Source organism: Camelus dromedarius, chromosome 4, assembly GCF_036321535.1.
Source record: "Camelus dromedarius isolate mCamDro1 chromosome 4, mCamDro1.pat, whole genome shotgun sequence".
Lineage (NCBI taxonomy): Eukaryota > Metazoa > Chordata > Mammalia > Artiodactyla > Camelidae > Camelus > Camelus dromedarius.
Genome location: NC_087439.1, coordinates 20,353,793 through 20,372,232, shown reverse-complemented (window position 1 = coordinate 20,372,232; position 18,440 = coordinate 20,353,793). Strand labels below are relative to the sequence as shown.

The window sequence follows — 18,440 nt, the reverse complement described above, 5'->3', positions numbered from 1 at the left end:
TGTAATCTGTCATGATGGAATCTCTCTACGGACAAGGACCTTGGTCTCTTTTGCTCACTGATGTACTCCAAGCACCTACAACAATGCCTGCTATTTAGTAGGTGATCCACAAATATTTTTGAATGAATGAATACGTGAACTGAATGAACTCTACAAATATGTATGGAGCCTAGTGCTTTTTTGAGCTCATGCATCTATCCTGGTCAGATATGTTCAATAAATTCTAGGATGTTCAACAGAAAGTGAGCACATATACTTCTAGGCTCAAGAGAGAGGTCTGGACTAGAGCTGTAAAAGTGTGTCTCAGTAGTAAGCATATCATGTTTGAGCTATGTCATGATTAAAATCCCTTAGTGAACTCATTCTAAGTGAGGTAATAAGAGGGCCCAGGATGAAGCCAAGAGATGAGTAACAATTAGGGGAAGGTATAGGAAGAGAAATTTGGATGGAAATCGAGTAGGGTTTCCAATAAGATAAATGAAATAGGCAGAAACAAGAAAAAGCACTGTCATGGAAACTGAAGGGGGGATTAAGGAAAAATTTTTCAAGGACGGAATTGTCAAAATTATGAAGTAAACCACACTATTCAAGTAAAGCCAGAGCTGCCGTCAAATTTATTAGAAAAATAGTTGTGACAAAACGATGTGCCCCTAAAATTCCTATGTTGAAGCCCTAACATGACTGTATTTGGAGAGAGGACTGTTACAGAGGTAAGTGCAGTTAAATAAGTTCACAAGAGGGGGCGCCTAATTCAATAGGACTGATGTCCCTACAAAAAGAGAGAAAAACACCAGGGCTGCACCCTTACCGAGGAAAAGCCATGTGAGGACACAGAGAGAAGACGGCCATCTGCAGTCCAAGGAGAGAGGCCTCAGGAGGAACCAACCCCAACAACACTTTGATCTCGGACTTCCAGCCTCCAGAACTGTGAGAAATAAATTTCTGTTGTTTGAGCCACTGAGTCTGTAACATTTTATTCTGAAAGCCTTACCAGATTAATACTATGGTCATTATGGACACTGGAATAATAACATTTTCAGAAGTAGCAAAGGTTGATATCATAGGGTGGCAGGGTAGAGAGTGAAATGGGGTGTAGGGGGTGAGTATAATCCCATTTATATAGACTTGTAGCTATGTGGGAGGAGAGAAACGGCCCAGGAACGGAGGGGCTACGTCCAAAACCCAAGAGTACACAACTAAATCATGGTTACTATAAATTTCCAAGGGACAAGCTGATCATCTTCACACTATAATACAATACAGAATATGATACATATAATTACTCATATTGAAGAGAACATATTTCTTTGTTTTGTAACTGAAGGAGGTCTTGGGAGAGTTTTTAATTTGAATCGAGCAGGAGAATCCTAGCATTAACAAGGAAGTTTGCATTCTTTTGGTGTGGTTTTAGGGTCACTCCTGATCTAAGTTATACTGTGTTGATGCCGTACCTCAAGCTGTAGAAAGCTTAGGGTTGTCTCAAATCATCTCTCAGATTTTTTAATGAACTTTCAGTTTTTTTTTTTAACTCAGAGTTTATCATTGACAATTTAAAGTCAGAACTGAGTTTTTTCCTTTCTAGAGGACATAGTTTACTCCTACTAACAGAACTTCCCTGAATTATCACGTTATACTTTCCAGAGTGAGTCTGCATTCATTGGGTCCTAATTCCTCTGTCCCTCTCAGGGAATTTGCTCCTGCAGTTACTCCACATCTTCCCAGCGTCACCAATTTCCCAACATAATATAAATGCATTGTTAGTCTCCAATATTAAAAAAAAATAATAAAATACACCTTCTACTCACATTACTCAAGGATTCAGTCCTTTGACCTCCTATCTTCACTGCAAAAGTCACTTCTTAGACGATCTCATGATGATCTCGGATATACATAGCATCTTGAAGATGGTGACTCCTAAACCTTCCCCCTGGACTTCAGTTCCATAAACCTAGGCATTGAAAATAAACACGTCAAAAAAGAAAAGGAAACCTCTTGTTTCTCACCACCATCTCTAACTCAACTCTTACAATTAACATTCTGCCTAGCAATAAACGGCTTAATTCAACCAGGTGTTCAGGCCAAAACTCACCAGTCACTTTTGAAACTTTTCTTTCCCAATCCAGTACCAAAGTTGTGTTTGCTCAAGCTTAAAGTGAGATACCAATGAAAACAAACCAAAACAAAAAAGCCACGGTGCTCAGAAAGACCAGCACAAGTAGCTGGGGGTCCTAGATTACTCCAAAACTTCTAAGGGGTTCGCCTCCTTCGTGTGTCCCCATTGGCCCCTGCACAGCCCCCACACCCCCTACGTGAAGCATACGTGAATTGAAAGAAAAATTGGAGCTTTGAAGGCACATTCCCTCCCTCTCTGAAAGTCCCAAGTTCGTCGCCAAAACTGATGTGGGCTCACCACTTGGCTGTATGGAGGTTTCCCTGCCAGCCCTCTAGAAGTGCACAAGACGGGCAAAAAGTCTTCTATTGTAAATAAAAAGAGAGCCAGGTCTCCCAGGTCCCCAGGGGTAGCCCCTGGAGGCCGGGTTCGGGCCTGGCAGAGCGCCCCCTGACCGCTTCTCAAGCTGTGTGGGTGGGGGTGGGGCAGGACTTGCCCAGCCAAGACCCCCGCAGCACCCCAGCGCAGCCCTCTGTCCTTCTATGGACATCACTCTGGCTGAGACCACCAAAGTGTGTCCCCATGCTTCCCAAAAGGGGCTGTGTGGCCCAAGTTTTCCCTGCACAAGGCGTTATCAGCTCTGGGCCAAGAGCAGTCCCCGAGCGGGAACCCTCTGGAAGCCAGTCTGGTGAGGTGGAGGTTGTTGAGGGAAGGCCGGAGGGTAGGGCGGGCTAGGGGCTGGGGAGCGGCGGATGGACTCAGACCTCTGGAGGCTGCTGCCCTTGCTGCCGCCGCCTCGGGTCCCACTGGCCAGCAAGCAGGAGCGCCCGTGCGTCATGAACGCCGTCGGCCATGGAGAAGGACTTGAGGTGGCTCTTCACGGTGGCGGGCCGCGGGAGCTCGTCGATGAGGTGCACAGGGGTGCAGGAGGCGATGGCCGGTTGGGCCTCCAGGGCTTCTCCAAGCCAAGCTGTGCGAGCGCAGTGAGGGACAGCTCCGTGAGAGACTCGGCACTGAGGGTCCACAGACCTCGGGCCTCTGAGGGCGTGCGTGTGCGTGCTTCTGTGCGCAGGCGCGCAGCTGCTCCGTCTGGACGTGCCTCTGGAGGGCCTGGAGTAGCGAACGCCCAGCCGGGCCCCGGGGGGCCCGGGGTGCACGCTTGGTGACGTCAAACGACCAGGGGTTTGTGAAGTCGCACGGACACCAGGAGGATCCCCTGCGCGACCCTGGAGTGGGACTTGAAGACAATGTAGAACCTGCCTGATACCTTCCAGAGCTCCGGTTTGACCTGCCGACCTCCCTCAAGATGGTGGTCGTCTCGTAGCCTGTCCAGTTGCTGTAGGCTCACAGGGACTCAGCCACCCCGTCTTGTAGGCTCTCCAAGATGTCCCTTTGGTCCTGCCGCTGTCGCCGGCCCGCAGGAACTTGAGCAGGTAATAGCGTGGGCACAGAGGTGGGGGCGGGGAACGCGGCCGCGGGCCTTTGGCCCGGAGTCCTCAAATGGAATTTGGAGGGGGTGCCACCAGCCTCATCCCCGTCTGAGGTTCCAGGTTCCAACCTCTGCTAACTACCTCCAGACCACTAACACTTGTTTCATGAATAACTGAAACAGCCTTGCTTCCGTTCTTGCTACCGCAGTTTATTCTCCACATAATAGCCAAGATGATATTCTACAAATATAAACCCTATCTGGGCACTGCAGTGGTAGTCATAGTGCCACCCACTGAACTCACTGCTCCCTGTGCCTTTGGATACCCGGTAGGATTGGCTTCCCTGCCTTCTTGTAGGTTTGTGGGGTCACATAGCTTGTTCTGGCCAATAAGTGGTTTGCAGAAATGACACCTGCAGTGAGTTGGAGCATCTAATTGCTGCTTCCAGATCCTCCAGAATTTACTTTCCCACTGCCACTGGGTCTGGTATGACCCAGACCGGTATGACTCCACCTGTATGGACACCAGAGTGAGAGTAAGGATGGTCAACAGAGAGAGCAGAAAGATAGGTAGAAGACTACTTCTGAAAATTTTCCAGACTAACTTTTGCCCTCCTCAGTCAAGTGAAATGTGTTCTCTCTCCCAAATACTCTCTAAGATGAAATACTTCCTCTGTCTTGGAATGCAGGGCCTCATCCCAAGGAGGGGCCTTGTCTTCCCATCTCTGTACAAATATTGGTCGAAAAATTTATACCATGAGAGAAGGTACTTACATGGTGTGCAGAACTTCAGAAAATATCCAGAATCTGGGCTCCAGGATAGCTGCCCATCCCCCCACCTCCACTCACTGAGCAGAGAATAGAATCTTTATCTGAGAGACAGCCCTTTAAGAAATCTAATTGTACAAAGTGACATTTAGAGATGATCATATTTAAAGTGTGTACTCTATAGTCTAAATATTTGGATCCTCATACTCCCACTTTTTCCATGGACTTTCAAGCAACCTTTGTTCCCAGAGACTTACTTCTGCTTTTGCCTTTCCTCAGCAAGTGCTACCACACGAGACCACCCACATCCTACCATCTGAATTAGTTACTAAATTGCACTTTGTTATCAGAGGCCTCTGTAAGGACTGTCATATGATTCTTCTGCATTTTATATGACATAGGGGCTAATTTTTACCTTTAGATTGTAAATGTCTCCTTTTCAAGGTAGGAAGTCTCTTTCCAAGTTTGATATGAAGTATAATTTTGTTTCCTCGAGGAACAAAATATCTTAAGACCTCTGCATTTTGGCAGCTGAGACACTTTGCACGTTTTATGTTTAATTCCAGAAGCTGTGTTGCTCCGTCTGGTTGGGGTATTGCCTTTGTCCTCTTAACTCAGACCTCTCCATGCCACCATACATTGAGACCAGGTAAACTGCAGCCTCATCCCCAATGTTTGTGTGTGGCCATGTGCAAGAGAACAAAGGCGAGTATGTGCTGGAGTGGGGAAGAACAGATGGAAGGAGGAGCACCAGGAGCCAAGGAAGCCACATGGCATCAGACAGACTGATGGGCTCAGATCCCATGTCTGCCTTTTGATTGTCACAATTTACATATCCTCTGTAAGCTTATGTTTCCTCATCTGCAAGTTAGTAATAAAAATACCTGCCTCACAGAGTTACTGGGAGGATCAAAAAAATACCTAAACAATTAGTACAGTGTCTGGTTCTCAGTTAAAGCTCAATAAATGGTAGCTCTGATAGTTCTTATTATTAACGTTATTGAAGGAGAGAGATGAGGAAATCCCAGTAAAAGGTCAGCAACCTCAAAACGGAACCATTAGTGAGTTGTCCTTAATGCACTTTCTCTGTGACATGAGCAAAGCCTCAGACCTCCAGGGAAACGATGACATGGTAATGTTTTTCCTCCAAGGATTCAATATTTTTTTTTTCTTTTTCTTCTTTCAGGATTTATGACTAATTATGGCCACTACTTTACTCAAGTGTGTTTATTCTTTTAGTCTTTTATTCATCAATCATTCATTCATCCATTCAAAAAATATTGCTGTGACTATGCCTTGTGCCAGACACTGAGCTTGGTGCTGGGAAGTAAGAGTTAACAGAGGCACAGTCCTGCCTCTATGGAGAGTACAGCCTAGAGAAGGAAGCAGGCTGAAGGCTATTACGGAAGGTAACTATGTGCCTCCTCTTGTCACAAATAACAGTGACCCAGTGAGCTTTTTCACACGGAAATCCTTCTCGGATTATGTATGACTAATGAAGAACTCCTAAAGAGGTGAAAGCTTCATCCACATAAGTGAATCTCTAATGGCAGGAGTTTGGTTAATGTGGCACCCACAGTAAAACAGATGTTTAAATCAAAAGCTCTGCCAAGAACCCCTCGAATCCCACCACATAGTTAACTCCTATTCTGCCAGAAACCAAGGCTTTGATATTCTTTGCACATAGTGATGTTAAAGAGTTAGGGATGCTCTCAACCCCATGCCCCAGTGACACTCTTCCTCCTTTCTTGTATTATAAGCTCAAGACAACCAGAGTCTGTTTTATATTTTAAAGATGAAAAGGACTTCTCAACTAGATAGGCAAAGAAAGATCTACAATTGAAGGAACAATAGGCTTTTTTTCATTGTAAGCTGAGACATTTAAACAGAAATATGGGAAGTGCAATTAAATTACAAAGTGGAATGTGGTGATTCGAGTTGAATGGAATTAAGTAAAATCTTGCTGCACATTAGAATCACCTGGGGACCTCTTTAAACATTCCAATGCCCAGGGTCCATCTTAGACCAATTAAATAAGCATGCTTGGGATCTAGACATTGGCCCCCCCCCCCTTTAAATCTCCCAGGAGATTCTGTTATGCAGTCAGGGTTGAGAACTACTGGAGCAGACGAAGGGAGAAGGGACTGGAGATGAACCCAGATGTTGATACATGGGAGGAGTAAAGATGGCAGTCCAGCATGAGACTAATGTGAGAATAGTCAGACTTGAGAATGGCCCCAGACTGGGCTGTGAGGAGAGGGCCTGACCTAAACTAGTGCCTCCTTGTTGAGAAGGTAGAAGGTAGGGCTGGTTTGGGAGTATAGGAGTTCCTCCACCACAAATACCTTTACTTTCAATTCTGATTTAGTTTGTGAAGGTTTCCTTAGATAGCTTTTTGGGAGGAATGAATATTTTAATTTCTGTGAGTTTTGAACTAATTATTTTGGTGATTCCTAGAAATAAGGGAAACACTGGGGGTTAGAAATCAAAAATGAAACACAGAGTTTTGGCTAAGAGGCTTTTTTTTTTTTCCTCAGGGGTCTCTCCGAAAGGAGAGAAAGCATTGACAATTAAATGAGATACGAAACTTGGGGTTACAATTCAGTGCCTTCAGAGGCCAGGGAGGTAGTACAAATGGGAGTCAAGAATATGAAGATATTTATAAGCACTTCTGTAGTTTCACTTACAATGTTAATGCACCCCCCTAACTTCCCTGAAGGATAGTAAATTCCCGAACCCTGAATTCTATGAAAATGAGGTTTCCAGAAACCTAAATCAAGGCGTTAGAGATGCCTATGTTGTTAGAAACCATTCCAGGTAGTGTTTGCAAAAATCTAGTAGTAGTCAAAGCTACTGACCATCCTAATTCTTTGCATTATCAAGTTTAAAGACTCTGTTATGTACGTGTAAAAGCATAGCTCAGTTCAGAGTACAGATTTTCACTAGGGAGTTAGACTCTGCTATAATATCATTGGGAATGGAAAGAGTTAGAGGAAAGTGAATTTTAAAAACTTGCCTTAGGATGAGTATCGTTTGTAATTAAAAGAAATTATGTTATAGGCTGCTTTGGGATGATGAGGCCAGGAAGGGCATAACTGAATAACTATCGATGATCACTAGACCACATTCTAAAGAAGGTGCTGGCAGTTAAGTGCAGGAGTTTATTTTAATGAATGAGTTTCCAAACTAGACTGTTGTCTTCAATATTCTTTTATCTCTTTCCTTTCCTCACAGCTCTTCATTTCTTCTTTCTATAAACATGGAATAAACATTTTTAAAATATGAGTTTAGAAATGTGTCAAATGTTCATCTTCCTGGGCTGGTCACGTTATTATTTCCATCTCTGCCTTACTCCTCTTAAAGAGTATTGTTTGCCCCTGAATGCTCCTTTAGCCCCTTTCCAATATTTTTTCCTTCTTTACCTATTATATAGGACAGATTCTAAGGTGGGTTCACCTACCATGCCTCCTGCCTCCTCGTATTTATGCTCTTGTATAATCCCTTCCCTTGTGTGTGAGTGGGACCTGTGACTTGCTTTATCTTATGACAACTTATCCAGAGGTTGTTTCTCTTCTGCAAGTAGCTAGAACTTGGATTTGTGGAAAAGTAGGACAGCTGCTCTCTTGCAGAGGAGTGAACACACACACACACTCAAATGTGAACACATGGCCCCACTATAATAGGTGCAGCAAAAGTTGTATGCTCTCACTGATGTGTCTGCACAGTGATAAATTTTTATTTTTTAGCATTTATTTGAAGTGCAGCTTTTTGTTGTCTCTTTATGCAAGCTTTCATCAGCATTATTAAAAATGCCTGCTGCAAAGTGACAATGACCACACAATGGCCAGTGTGAGCCATTTCCATCCTGGCTAGACTGCTTCATTAGGGCATCAGTCTGCCATGGACCCTGAGCTTCCTTGCTGTTTCCCTCCTAAGGAAAGGCAGTGGAAGTTCATAGGTGCTGAAGGACCCTATCAAAGACATGAGACTTTGGGTGGAGCCAGAGTACAATGTGGCACAGTTTGTATTTACACAACAAATGGAAGCTTTCCTTGGGATTTCAAGAACAGAAGGTGCAGACAGACACAATAGTCTCTCAGCCATGCTTTAATGAGCCAGGGCCCTTGGCTGGATGGATGCTCAGTAACAGGATGTCTGTGCAGTGAGAATACAAGCAAAGGATGCTCGGGCTTTGCTTGGGCAGGTGTCTCCAAAGGAGGGAAACATGACTCATGACTCTTGAGCAAAGTAAACACTGCTGCCATCACCCTTGGAAAGCAATTTGTAGGCAGAGATCTAGGCTGTTTTTAAAAATGACATGAGCAGCAGGTTCAACCTCAGGAGGCTTCATAGGGATAGATAAAGAGGAGGATTACAGAAGCTAAAGCTTTTGTTTAAAGACAGATTACAAAGCATTTAGTTCGGATCAATCTGCCTGAAGCTTAACTGCTTAAATGTGCGCCTCTTCTCTGCTCTGTCATGAGTTTTGCTCTTAAACTTAGTGCTCAAGTGTGAAGATGAAGACCGGGCTTTATTTGGAATGACTGTAGATGAGGCTGTTGGTCTCTCTCCTTTCTGTTAGTATGAATTCAGGAAACATGAGGATTAGAAAAGATTCTAATCAATTTACCCAACATGAGTTTCTCTAGTAACAAGGGCAAGTGATTCGTAAGTACTTAAATGTGAAAAGGAAATCATGCAGCCGAAGTGAATGCAGCAAGGTGAACACCTACACAGATTTTCATAAAGTTATGGTTTCTGTATTGGAAATTATCCAAAGTATTGACTGCTCATGTTGGGAGAATAAAATATATATGTTTAAAAACACTCAATCTATTTCCTTCTTCTGAGACTGAATTGGATTGACTGCATGGCTGATCCAGTGACTGCAAAAGCCTACGCATTCAGGAGGTGACTTTAAAAAATGAATTGATGAAAACTCAGCCAATTTGTCAACTAGTTGTAGAATTGGCCTTTGTTCAGCGAGGGATCATTCCTGATCTTTTCTACGTCAGGGAGATTTTCTGCTTCAGTGAGTCTTTCCCTTTCTTTGGGAATTAAAATCTAAAGAAGAATGATAGAATTCTAATGGAACCATATACAAAATTAGATGTGTGTGACCTATTAATTTGTTCATGCATATGGCCCTGCATGGGGCACCTACCAGCTGCCTGGCTCTATTCTGAGCGTTGGAAATCCAGTGACAAATGAGACCAATTTCCTGCACTTAAGTTACAGTAGGAGAGACAGAAACTCAATAGTTAAACAAACAAGTATATACAAGGATATACTTTCAGACTGTGGCAAATTTTGCCAAGAAGTTAAAGGGGAAAGAACATAGGAAATGGAAAGACTATTTTAGAGTGGATTTCAGGGTAGGGTTTTCTGAGGAGGTAATATTTGAGTGCAGATCTGAAGATATGTGAGGACAAGCTATGTGAAGATCTGACAAAACAGCATTCAGTAGAGAGGGAATATTGGTTGTAAAGTTCTCAAAGCAGAAACGAGCTTGCACGGCTATAAAATGCCCAAGGAGGCCCAAGTGTGACTGGAATGGAGAGTGTGGGGAGGAAGCAAGTAGGAGTTAAGGCTGGAAGTAGCAGAGGTCAAGTTATATATGCCAAGAGAGTCCATGGTAAGGAGCTGGGCTGTTATTCTAAGTGTGATGAGAGGCAGGGGATGAGTACTGCAGGGAAAGCTACAGAATCTGATGTGTGGTTTTAAAGAGTTCTCTGATGACAGTGTAGAGAAGAAACCATAGTGTTGCAACGGTAGACACAAGGAGACCAGTTGTGAGTCAATATCTAAAGTCCATGAAGGAGATGGCATCTCAGAGGATCTGATGCTTAGAGAAGTGAACAGAAGTAATGGGACTTAGATATATTTTGAGAGTCAATCCAACAGAGCTTTATCTTGGATTAGATGAGGTGAGAGAGAGAGATGAAATAATGGGAAGAATGGAGTCATCTAGAATTGTGCAGTGCACAACCTTCTCCTGTGTACAGATGGAGCTTTAGCAAGTGAATGAATGTTGATGGTTGCAATGAGGAAGATGGTGAAAAAGCACACTTTTGGGGGGTTGAGAATAAACAGTTTTGATTTGAGTATCTTATGTTTTAGATACCTCTAAACTACTACTATTACTACTAACTAGTAGTATGGATGAGTCTGGAATCAGAGGTCTGGATGGGGAATCCAAATGGGGTATCATCAGCATGTAGATACTACACAAGATAAAGGGATTGGAAGATCACTAAGGGAAGTAGAGAGAGAACAGGGCCAATGACAAAGAATGGGAGAAGGACAGTATTCGGGAAACGATAGAGGAAGAGAACCTGGCAACTAAAACTGAAGAGAAGCCATCTGTGAAATAAATAAACTTTATGGAGGCTAAAGTGAAGAAGTTATGTATTTGAAATCTCACTGAATGGTAGCGTTAAGATAAAGACATTGAACTTACTGATGGATTTAGTGAGATAAATGTGTTGGTGACATTGATGAGTGATTGGTGAGGAAAAAAGCCTGTTACAAAGTTAAAAAGAAAACGGAAGCTAAGTGAATGGAGACTGAATGTAGATGATCCATTCAATGATTTTTCTCTCCTAAAAATAGCAAAATAAATTGACAGTAGCTGGAAAGGGAGGTAGGATGAAGAGGTTTTTTTTTTTTTTAAACAATATATTTGTATTCTCTATAGTCAAGATAGGCTAGATTATGCTGCAGTAACCAATTTGGCCCCAAATCCCAGTGGTTTACTACATCAAAGGTTTATTTCTCCCTCATGCTACATGTTCTAGAAGAGTCAGCTGGAGGCTCTGCTACCCACAGTTTCTGGGGGTCATTATCTAACTTAGACTCCATTGCCTTATATCTGCATAATCTGAAGTATGCAGACTCTTCAATTGCTACAGTAGAAGAGAAAGAGTGGAAAAGAGTGAAGCCGATTTTCATTCTCTGAGCCTGAACTGATGCACATTTAATGGTCAGAAGTAAACACATGACCTGCCAAACCACAGAGGAGGTGGAAAATGTAGAAGAGCTAATGAAATCTTCAGTGGCCATCACTGCCCCGACCACATAAGCCAATAGGAACAAAGCAATAGAGTCCATTAGTCTAAAAGTCAAATTCCTGAGCAGACCAGAGGGGATGGAAATCAGTGCACTTTTGGAGGGACTAGTTTTAACAGCCCTATCTGAGTGAGGATGTTTTATCCAGTGTATCAGGAAAGAAAGCTGGGTATGTGGTTACTGATTCATGGAGGCTGGGAGATTTGGTATTGGAAAGATGAGGGCAAGGCCATCAATTAAGAATGAAGAAAGAGGAGTGATTTCTGTAGATTTTAGGAGACTGTAAGTAATGGTCTCTAATAGTAGAAAGACAAGTTTACTGGGAAAATGAGATAAGGTGGTAGAAGCAGCCTTATGTTCTGGTTACTCTGCAAAGATCTTAGAGCCAGACTGTCTGGAATCCAGTCTTGGCTGTGTCACCTATGATTGTGGCCTTGGGTAACTTACTTAGCAGCTAAGTGCCTCAGTTTCCTGATCTGTAAAATTAAGGTAATAATAATACTTACATCATAGATTTGTTTAGGGGATTAAAATAGTCTGACACAGTGAAGTGTTAGCTGTTATTGTGAGGATACCCTGACAGTGCGACAACTTCAGGTTTATGGTCTAAAAATGAAAATTGTGTGTGTTTCTTCCTCCAGCCATGTTCAACTGCTCAGTTGCTAGGAGGCAGATAGGGAGTAGGCAAAAAAAAAATCAGATTTAATCATGGTTAGGCTAGATGAGTATGAGAGGGGGCATTTTGTCCAGTGCACTGTTGCTAGGTAGTCTTAATCTCCCAAGTATACAGTTGTCTACTTCCACATTGTTTCCATTTTATCTGGAAATTCAAGCATTTTTCTGTTTTCTGTGAGTTCTGTCAGGTTTCACAAAGTTGAACTTTTCAGGGGCCCTTCAGACTATTTAGAGGGTTGGAATTCCATTTCTGATTAGATTGATCCTCTTCTCCAAGAAGGACACCATTGATGATTCTGTAAAAGTGGCACATTTAGAGCAGCAACCAACCTGCAAGTCTCTCCATGAGGAAATTTCACTTAGAGCTACAGAAGTCAAGTAAATTATTTTCAAAGCTTCTCTCTTGTAAATGAAGAATAGTATTTCTATACCAAATGAAATTACATTATTGGGATTAAGCTCATGTTATTTTTCCCATAGGTGACACCTTTTTCCTCTGTTTGAGAATCCCTGAGTATCTGAACCTTAATCTGTAGTGGGAAACAGTACACCAAGGATCTCCACTTTCATATCCTGCCAGTTTATGCACTGCTTTCCTAGTTGCCAATGATCTGAAGCAAATGTCACCAAGTAGAAAGGGAATAATTCTAATGAGATTATACGGGCATGCCAAATCTATCTTCTTTCCTCACACGGGAATCTGCAAGGAGGCCAACAAAGATCTGTTATTGGGAAATAACAAAAGGACTGTTTTCTCCATGTTTTTCTTTGCCTGTAGCAGTCTTTTTACTTTGACTTATCTTTCCAGAATTCATCTCTAGTTTCCTTAGTAACTCAGGCTTTACAGAAACCCTTGTGATGTTTGATATTAGATATTACTCGCTATCTAATTCATTGGGATTCCCCTTCCTACAACTATTAGATTTCTGATTTCAAAGGGCAGGTGGCTAACAATCTCCATGGTGGCCTCTTCCAGCTCTCATGAAAATGATTATAAACATATGAAACAAGAAATACAGAATCAGCAAAAGGTGAAAACTCAGAATAAAGAAACGGAGATTAGAAAATAATCTAATGCCAAAATCAAAGAAAAATTGTTTTATATTACAGATAGAGCCAAGTGGGAGGATGCTTCTATTCCCAACACGCAGACAACCAAGGAAATATACAGTTCTTCTATGACCTCAAGTCTGTGATGCTCACCTTATTTGAGTGGTGGAATTGTGAGTAAATTTGATATGTTTCCCAACATTTATTCTTTACTTCCTAATTTTTAAAATCTAGCTTTAAGAAGAGAATGTCTGTATGGCAGAAGATAATCTCAAATGCAAAGTGGTTGTTTTTGGGATTGGAAATTTGGATGATGATTTTGTCCTTCTATTTTATTATATTTACAAATATTTTGCTATATTCATATATTACCATATAATTGGGGGATAGAATATAGTTTTTAAAAGATAATACTATAGAGGACTTTGAGGACATTGGTTTTATTACCTCTTATTTTAAGTCAAATTTGCAATGAAATATTTTCATCCTACTTGGTGTTTTTTATCATTAAAGTGAGAAAGCTTATATTTTTATATATATATTTTTTAATGAATTTTTATATGTATATATAAAATTCAAGATGCCTGTCTGGATTCTTACCCAAAATGGAGGGGATGGTTGGGTACAGTCTTGAAATACAGTCTAGGTAGTATGCAGAACTTACAGTGGTCATTCCAGAACTAGATTGTCTAGAAGCTAAAACTGAGGATGACTTTTTAATAATAATAATTTTAACAATGTGGAAAGAATTATTGAGATAAGCTGTGTCATTGATAAAATTCTTGTGGGTACCTAAGAGGGGGTGGCATATCTTAAAAGACACAGGAGTCATCCTCAAAAACAACAAAAACTGAGTTAAGATAAGAGACTCTTGTAACTACTGATTTAGAAGCACCTGCTATACACTTTATTATTTTATTATTATCATCATTGTTATTAAGGCATAATTTCCATACATTGAAATTTACAACTCTAAAGTGTACAGTTCTATCAGTTTTGACAAATACATAGAACCTGTGTAATCTATACCAAGATATAGAACATCTCTATCACTCCAGAAAGTTCTCTCAGGCTTCTTCCCAGACAATTTGGTTCCTTTCCAGTTTAGGGCTTTTATGGATAAAGATGCTATGAATATTCTTGTGCATTATGGTAGATAGAAACACTCATTTGCGTTGGGCATATGCCCAGGAGTGAGATTGCTAGGTTATGGGGTATGTGTATGTTGAGATTTAATAAGTACCTTAAAACATTTTTTCTATGCATTTGGACTAATTTACACTCACTCTGCTAAGTAAGACATTCACAGTTGCTCCATATACTTGTCAACACTAGTATTGCTCGTATTTTTGGTTTTACTCATTCTGATATGTAATGGCAACTCATGGTTTTAATTTGCATCTTTCTGGCAACAACGTAAGCCCTTTCTCATACGTTTATTAGGTATTTAGATGTCGTCTGTTATGAAGAGCCTGCCATCACAGTGTATTTTAAATGTCTTATTTTCTTGCCTATAATTATGCCCTTACAACTAGTCTGTGAATTCCCTAAAGGTAAGGAATGTTTTTAATAGATCTTTCTTTTTCTGATACTTGGTACACTGCACTAGCACATTGCAGATTCTAAAAAATGTTGGTTTGAATGGAAAAAGGATAATTATTAAATAGCTCCTCTTACGTGTCAGATGCTTTTCGTGTATTGTCTCAGTTAATCCCCATAGCAAACCCACCTACCAATGAAGATATTGAAGCTCAGCGGCCATGGAGGTAGTAAGTGGCTTGCACTGCTGTAGTCTGAAACTAGGACTTTCCTATTTGAAAACTGTTTCCTTTGTTCCTTCTAATCCACCACAATGGGTTCAGATTAAAAAGTAGTCCTTCACTGTATTCATTTTGTACCCATTTTTACTGCACATGGTGGCAGAGAAGGCTGTGCTAACATCCAAGTTTCTCTTCTTTCCTCTGGGCACACAGCTAAATTACCGTTCCCAGGCCCCTTGATGTTAGGTAGGGTCTGTGACCAAGTTATGGTGATAGAATGTGATTTAATATGGTGCATGTCACCTACAGGTTTCACCCACAGAAGTCTGCCACATGCAGTCTTCCACTTACTGTCCACATGTTGAAGATGGTCACAACATGAGATAAAAGGAGCTTGGGTCCTGAATGACTGTGTGAAACAGAAACTCCTCCCCTCCCCCATCACATTGGTCTATTATGAGTGAACATTAAGCTCTCATCGTAATAATCCACAGAGATGTCGAGGTTTGTTACAGCAGCCCAGCCTCTTACAGTGACTCTCTAGGTATTGGTGATGCAGAGGTGAATAGCTGTTAGCCTTGAGAACTTTGGTAAGTTAAGAATTCTAGCACATGACAAATGTTATAATAAGGGTACAGACCAAGTTCCGTGGTAAATGATGGGGACAGATCAATTCTACCATGTAAACTTAAGGAATATCTTACTGAAGAAATAATATTTTTTATCTTGGTCCTAGGAGGGTCAGATCAAAGTGGTGGGCGTTTCAGGTTGTAGAAACAGCATGGAAAAATTTTGTAGAAAGCTGAAAAGCATGCTGTACTCCCTCCTAGAGATTTGTGAAGTTCTCTGTGGCTAGGTTACAACTCACATGTAAGGAGAATGCTAAGAGAGAAATAAAAATAATAATTAAAAAATAGATTAGTGGCCAAAATTGAAGCATCTGCTCTGCCATGAAAAGGAATTAGGGCTTGGTGTTATGATCAATGGGGAGCCATCTCTTATGGATTGAAGGGAAAAAAGCTAGACCAGGAAAATCTTATAAAGGTGTTGGAATTATCCAGATGAACAATAATGAGGATCAGAACTAAGACATCGTCAATGAGGATTAAGAAGGGGTAGATTTTTAAAATTAATATTGCTGTGGAGGGAAAAAGAATGACATTTAGACTGTTTCTTTTGTTGAATATCACCCACTATTAGAAAAGTATTACATAAATCAGGTCCAGATGAATCTTTGGTATTTTCAGGTCTTATTCTAGAGTCTGTATTTCTTGTTAAAATGTCAGTTGTTGATTTCTTTCTCTAACTTCTCAGAACTTCTGGAAGCTTTGTTCTACTTAAAATACATTCATCAATAATATCCTATCAATGAAAACAAGGTTATGATTTTGTAATAGTTAATTCCTTGCATGCCATTCCCCAGCATTTCAGTTTCTTTGTTTTCTGTTTTAGATGGAAGTTAAACAATTTAATTCCACAAAGTTACTGAACTTCTGTTATGTTCTCAGCATGGCAGTAGGCAATATAGTCTAAAATTACTACCAAAACGAGGTATTATGAGAGTTCAGAGTGCTAAGAGGATTCAAAGGAGTGATGTTGGGAATTAGGAATGGTAGGTAGACCACGCACAATGTAGTGGGCCACACACAACGTAGTATAGGTTTCAAGGATGAAGACAGTGACAATGGTGATGATGATGGTGGTGACAATGATGACGATAATGGAGGGCAGGTTCCTCTTAGCATCTACAGTTACATTAGTTACTGCTGACATGTCTGTGGGCACATGACCAGGAAGGCTTTTCTTCCACATGCATACCTGGTCTCCTGCATTAATGATTCAAATCCCTGATTATGTAATAATAGTAATGAGAATTGTTAGCCCAAGAGTTAATTTTTACTGTTTGGTTTGCTTCTTCGGGGGACTAAAAGCAGTTTTAGAAAGCCTCCCTTGAATTTTCAGAATAAAACAAACATAGAGAAGAAAAAGCATCACCAGGGATTAAGGGAGCTCACGTGTCAGGGTCAGAGTAGGAGACACGCAGAAGCCTAGCAAAAGGGATGAAAGAGCAGTTTCTTTTCTTCTGCCCCTGAAAATATATTTACAAATTGAATCACAAGTACAGGAGGAAAAGGTAGGCCATTGTATGATGAGAGGCAGTAGGGGGTGGGGAGAAAGCAGCAAGTAGGATTTTAGTTTGGTTTTTAGAGGATTAAATATGCCTGATGCCAGGAACGTGATGAAGTAAATTTCCCAAGGGGGTAAGATTTTGGCAGAAAATCAGAATCATGTATTTAGAAATGTGCATTATTCTTTAACAGTAGCAACAAAGACTATAAACGATTCAGCCTGAAAATGAATTTTGGAAAGAGTGTAATAGATGTATTCATTCATTCATTTATTCTCCAAACATATATTGAATGGCTATTATAGACCAGACACTGTCCTAGGCATTGATAAAAAAAAAAAAATGCTGAGACAGTGAGGCCTCCCTCAAGAACTTCATATGGGGATGAATCACAGGAAAACAAAAAACATAGAAACATTAAACATAGTGATGTGTATTGTGAAGCTGTATATGAGCTGCTAATTTAGTGTGGAGAGAAAAAAAAAATTCTTCATCTGTCTGTGACAGTCAGGAAAGGTTTCCCAGAGGAGAAACTATCTTGAGTTAGGATGTGCAAGATGAATAGAAGTTGGCCAAGAGGAAAAAGTGGGGATAGGTATTTCAGGCAAAAAGAAAAATTTGAGAAGCGGATCACGCATCAGTGATAATTGTTGCACGTAACAATTGCTCACTGTTGGATGCTAAAATTAGTGGGCAAAAGCTTTAGAATAAACAAATTTTACAGTCTCAAAGTATCTCCCCCAAGGTATGTATTAACTGCAAAGGCAAAGATAGTAATTTTACAGCAGAAAAATCCAGCAGAAACCACCTTCTAGTGGATAGAGGTCCACATCACCAGTAATCAGACATACCAGCATTATGAACCCAGTGATACGATGCAGAGGAGAGCGCAACATTCCTGCATGTTCTTGCCCCAAATGCATAACTTCAGTCCAATCATGAGACGATAACAGACGAAATAAAACTGAGGGACGTTCCATAAAACATCTGATCGATACTCTTCAAAGGCATCAAGCTCATTAAAGATAAGAAAAGGCTGAGGAACTGTCACAGACTGTAGGAGGCCAAGGGGAGATGACAGCTAAATGCAAGGTGGGATCCTGGGAGTGATAGGGAACAGGAACGAAGTTAGTGAAAAATCTGGTGACATCTGAATAAGGTTGTTATCTTAGTTAATGATAGTGTCCCAACGTGAATTTCTTTTACTTGATAAATGGACCACTGTTATGCACGATGTTAGGGGAAGAGAGGATATATGGAAAGTCTCTGTACTGCTTTCCCAATTTTTCTGTTAAGTCTCTGGTTCAAAATTTAAAAGTTTAAAAAAATAAATGCAGGTTTAAGATAACGGAATGTCCACATGGGAGGATAAGTACACTGATAGACTGTTAGTGTTGGGTATTTCTGGGAGATGAGGTAGACCAAGTCTTTTCCTGAGGAGTCTGGGTGCGG

The 18,440-nt window shown here is 41.0% G+C and overlaps 1 pseudogene; it reads right to left on the bottom strand.

Moving 5' to 3' along the window:
- Positions 1-2,744: 2,744 nt before the first annotated feature.
- LOC116152910 (ras-related protein Rab-40C-like) lies at positions 2,745-16,633 on the bottom strand (annotated as a pseudogene).
- Between the last annotated feature and the right edge of the window lie 1,807 nt (positions 16,634-18,440).